Genomic DNA, 6001 nt, shown 5'->3' with positions numbered 1-6001 from the left:
AGTAATGTGTGTGCAGGGATGTTGCTCCGAGTCGCTATGTGTAAAATATGTTTCACTGGAAAAGAATAGGCAGTATAAAGTACGATTTGCTTTAAGCGGACGTACAGATAAATACAATGCATCTTGATAGTAAGTCACCACCAAATCAATATCATTGGTTTGCTGTAGTACGATAACCATAAAGGTTATACTTATGTGGCGAGATATATTCCTTGCACTGCCGCTGTGAATCAAGCCACATTTTAGTTCATGCTTAATCTTCCCCCATATGGTGGATATACGTGTACTGAACAATTTGAAGTCGTTATGGCTACGTTTATAGAAGACAAAAAAATCTGCTCATTGTTACCTCGGCATATGCTATCAACAAGTGTCTATATGAAGATAGAAATATACACAGTGTAAATACTGAGCGTGACAGAAGATAATGCCAATTTCTTAGGGACATCTGCGAGTAAAATTGTCAGTTCAGTGACGTGTCACTCTCTTGAATACACCGTATAAACTAGCGTCAGCAGTAAATGCAAATAGAATTAAAGAAGTTTTAAGCACCATTTTTAGTGAAGATCATAAAGGTTTTGTCCTTGGAAGATATATTGGGGAAGTTACAAGATCAATATATGACTTGATGGAATATTATGAATCATATCAAATACCTGGATTACTTATGCTGATTGTCTTTGCAAAAGCTTTTGACTCTGTTGATAGACAATTTATCTTTAATACATTTCATTTTTTCAACTTTGGTCCAAGCATAGTAAAATGGATATCAATATTTTTCAGCGATATTGAATCAAGTGTATTAGTAAATGGTTTTGCTAGCCCTTTTTTAAGATAACAAGAGGTTGTCGTCAGGGGGATCCGGTGTCGCCTTATATATTTATTATATGTGCAGAGATGCTTGCAATAATGATCAGAAAAAAACAAAAGTATTAGGGGAATAAATTAAAGACTGGCAGTATTGAACATTTACTTGCACAATTTACAGATGATACAACTTTGATGTTAGATGAATCTGAAAAGGGCCTCTACCATGTGTTAAATACGCTTAACTTTTTTGCTAGGTTTTCAGGATTAAAGTTAATACTGACAAAACCAAACTGATATGGATTGGTTCAAAAAGAGATAACGATATAAGCTCTGTAAAGAGTAGAATCTTGACTGGATTCCTATAACGTTCAAATTATTGGGAATTAACTTTTCTATTGATTTGCAAGAAATTATTGACTTTTACTATACCGATAAATTTGAAAAAAATTTGAAAGGGAAATGAATGTATGGAAATCAAGATTATTGACTCCAATAGGTAGAAATACAGTTTTAAAATAACTTTTGTTATCAAAATTAAATCATCAATGTTTACATCTGTACCTAATGATGAAGTAATAGAGAACTTTAAAAAAAGGTTTTCTTTTGTGTGGAAAGGAAATCCAGACAAGGTTAAAAGAAATGTGATGTCACAGCCATATCAGTTTGGGGGGATAAAAGTACCTTTTTTTAAAGTAATGATTGATTCACAAAAACTGTTCTGGGCGAAAAAATACTTTGTAGTAACACAAAATGGGTATTACTTTCATTGAATTCTATCCCAAACATAAACAGATAATGGATGGCAGATGCTAAATATGTCACTGATGAAACTAGTCCTGCTGTAGACAACATACTTTTGGAAAGATGCATTACAAGCCTGGAACAGTTTCTAATCAAAGAGTAATGTCAGTGGTAGTATTGACATTGTAAACCAGGCTTTATGGTTTAATAACAACATTCAGATAGGAGGAAAGTCCATCTTTTATCCGACTTGGTTTTGTAAAAGAGTTACATTTATTGGCGATCTTTTGATGAAACAGGTGAAATATGTTCCTATGAATCTTTTATTGATAGATATGGAATAACAACAAGTTTCCTAACATATCAGAGCATAGTTCAATCAATAATGCAACTTGCCAGAAAAAGCAATGGTAACTTTAAGAGTTTGCCTAGGGTCTCTTTTCCACCTTTTTTGCCATGCAATGTTTCACCACTCACAAGGTGTAATAAAGGCAGTAAACTCTTCTCTAACACACTCTTACAATCAGCTTTTATAACATGTCAGGGAATGCTTAAGTGGGAAGAAACTTTACAGAAAGTATTTACCGATGAACAGTGAGTGGGATTTAATTTGATGGCAACAAGGTGTACCGAGAGCGTAGAACTGAGATGGTTTCAGTGTAGGATTATCCACTACATATTACCTTTACATAAATATTTACATAGTATTGGTTATAAAGGTTCATCAAGCTGCAACTTCTGTGGTAAATATAGTGAAACTATTGTACATGCATTTTATGGTTGTGATCATGAATATGTTGCTCAGAAGTGGGAGCTTGTTCTCAACTGGTTCACGGCATCTGTGGAAGGAAGACTTGACTTCTGTCAGGAGAATATTTTATTTGGATTTAAGGGGAAGAATAACAACTCTCTCAATGTAGTTATATTACTTATCAACTTATTGTGTTTAAACAATCACGAAAGGGTTTTCAACTAAAGTTGTAATATATTCAACGTGAAGTTATAAGATACTACAATATGACCAAATTAATTGCATTCTCAAATTGCAAATAGACAGCTTTCTTTCAGTTCTGGTCTTTCTTCCACCGACTTTTCAATCCTATCAAAGAAGAGTAGTATGATATATTTTATGATTGTCTATACCAGCAATATGTTTTGAAAGTATGAGGAGTGGATTTTGAATAATGTATAATTGTTGAAATGTTACACATTGTATTTTATTGGAAATGTGAATAAAGTTTAAAAAAAGAAGAAGATATAGAGAATCTTACCCGAGTGTCTTTTGATATCAAATATATCAACATGAGTTGATAAACGAGTGTTGATATATTTGATATCAAAAGACACGAGGGTGAGATTTTATTTATCATCCAGCATCATTCTTCCAACATTTTCAATTTGTAGACAGTAATTAGCAGTGTTTTCAGTGTAAAAAGTACGACAAACAGCTTCAGTAGCAGAGCCATTAGTGATGTCGTTTGATTGTGACGTCATGGTAACCGGTGACGTCACAATGGTCTGCAAAGCATTGTGATGTAATTTCATTGCAGCGATATCTACAGTGTAGATATCGCATGATCTAATTCAAGCGATATCTCCTGTGGGAGCCAGTTTTGGATGATAAATATTCCTTACACTGCCGCTGTGAATCAAGCCACACATCTGTTCATGCGCAATCTTCCCAATACAGTGGATACACGTGTACTGAACAATTTGAAGTCGTTATGGCTACGTTTATAGAAGACAACAAAAGATGCGGTATAAAATTCTGCTCATTGTTGCCTCGGCATGTGCTATCAACAAGTGTCTATATGTAGATAGAAATATCCACATTGTATATACTGAGCGTGACAGAGGATAATGACAATTTCTTAGGGACATCTGTGAGTAAAATCGACAGTTCAGTGACATAGATGCCACATTGTTTTGTATGTGTGCCAAGGCGTGGAACTCCACAGATAGCAATTCCATTGTCGTGGCACCCTCTTTGGACATGTGGACAAAGCGTTCCACTGCGGGTCAGGGAGTCTTTGGTCTGTACGTATTTCGGTCATTCGGCAATAACATTGAAAGGGCGCATAGTTGCAATCCCTGATCACATCATAAAAATGTTCAAGTTACCATGTTTGCGGTTAGGTTGTAAACACATGAAAGGGGTTAGGTCAAACTACACTACAGCAGCGTCCACAAAATCAAAACATGTTTAGAACTGGAACATGTTCTTGTAAACATAAAAAAGTGGTCAGTGTGTTTACAAGGGCCATTGCATAGTTAAATCCCTTTAAATTAACAGACGATGCGTGCGCTTCAACCAGATCCTCTGTAGTTCCACTATACGTCAACGCCAGAGAATAATCAGTCTCGATTATCCGACCAAACATTCCATTAAATAATGATGATAATTATATGAACAGATCACTGCAAATCAGTGATACACACTCATAGCTATTGGGAGCTAGCCTTGAAACAAGAGAGGAGAGAGCTGTGAGGTCCTTAGAGTTTATTTAAGCAAGTGTGCCAAGGACCAACACCCAAGGAGTTATATACCCCCACAGCTATACTCGTATCACATTAACAATTACTTTAAAGTTGTAATTTCCATCTTTATTATCTGTCATAGGCTGTCAAAGTTGACTTCACAAAGCAGGTGGTAATAGAAGAGTATCAGTATTGCCTAACAAGTGTTGATTTTAATTGCAGTATTTAGATGATGGTCAAAACCTGCACTAGCTGGTAACAAAACATTTATCAAGAGAACAATGGCCGGGGAGGACGTACCCACCGACTTTATCTATGATTACGTAATTTACTGTTCGCGTGAATGAACTCGCCAAGGGACAGCCGTCATGGCCGACCAGTGGCGATAAAAACTAAATTACTGGTCTAGCGACTTTCGAATTTTAGAATTTCCTTGGTTAAGTTGAATTCGTGAAAAATATAGAAAGATAATGGAATTTATGCACTGTAATACAAACAGCTTAATGACTTTGATTCAAAACAAAGTGAACTCTGAGATAAAAGCGGCACAACACTGTCAATATTCATAAGACATTTCTGTAAAATGCAGGGTCGACTGACAAATTCCGGCTGTGTCATAACCATGTGTTAATTGGTGAATCACTATCAAATAGTGATGATACCAGGTGCGCGCGTATCCTTCCCGTCGGTTGTACCCGTCACAAACACATACAAAGGCAAGTCAATTATTCACATGAAGAACAACACACGGGAACTTACGTTACATGCCAAAATAAGGTTTTGCATCCGAGAACATTTTATCAGAAATCTTACACAAATCAGAAAGAACATGGTGATCATTCTGTGATATCATTTTCACTTCTTAAACTAATATGGCCTTGAGGTGATCAATCACATATTTTTTATCGTATTGTGACCATATTTGAATACTATCTTCCAGTTCAATATGTAACACATTAAACATATTTTTTTAATATGGTTGGTTTTCATTTTGCCTTAACAAACACAGCAACATGCAAGAGTTCTTGTAATGGTTAGGTACTAGATCTGTACACAATTATTCATTGGTTTTTCGGTGAAATAGTATCATGCTTTCTATGGTTTTATGCAGCGATGACTTGCCTCTGTAAGATGATCCTGTCCACAATCATCCACAATCATTTTGTAGTGTAACGCACATGATTATAACACTATATAAATATATTTAAAATATGAAACGTCAACGCCAGAGAATTACCAGTTTCGATATCCGACGATACAGGCTCCATCTGGCGCAAAAGGCAAAATTGGGGTGAAAATGATATAAATGGATGACTTTAAATCAGTGATGACACCAGGTGTTCGCGAAAAGGGTAAGCTTGCTCTGCCCTACCAATAGCCCCACCACTTACAGAATTTGCATAAAAGGTATGTGTTTGTTGCCTGACGCCGCAAAACAGCAGCATCCCTGCATTATTTTCTAAACCGTACATGCAGTGTATAATCTGCGAAATCATAATTGATTAACTGACTAAAACAAGATACATTTAAAAAACAATGTTAGAACACCATGTACTCCATATTTGACGGAATGGCAAACGCATGCATTCAATAATAAGCCTTAAGCTCAAAATACATCCATGTGCAGGAATAATTCATGTTCTAATACACTTTGGTGCTGAATTGGCATGTGCTCTGTTCTAGTGCTGTCTTGACAATAAAGTTTAAAATCACCACGGTATTGGAACGGGGAATTTTTAATTCAATTACATCAAAGTTGTCTTGTCATGATCGATTGGCTTATATCGGTCAGTTAGCCATCTCGCCATATGATGTGACCAACGTAGTCCATACCATCTGGCCTTGGTGTACGTGTAAATATCACGTCAATGTTCGTCAATTGTTCTCTTTGTTACCTATACAGTTGGCCACATGTTATTTACCTAAATTTAACACCTGTCAGCTTTTATAAATACCGGTAGAATGAAAAAAA

The sequence above is a fragment of the Haliotis rufescens genome, unplaced genomic scaffold (assembly GCF_023055435.1).
Source record: "Haliotis rufescens isolate VD_foot unplaced genomic scaffold, xgHalRufe1.0.p SCAF_13, whole genome shotgun sequence".
In the NCBI taxonomy this organism is placed as follows: Eukaryota; Metazoa; Mollusca; class Gastropoda; order Lepetellida; family Haliotidae; genus Haliotis; species Haliotis rufescens.
The sequence above is the reverse complement of the archived record's forward strand: the minus strand, read 5'-3'. Positions refer to the sequence as shown.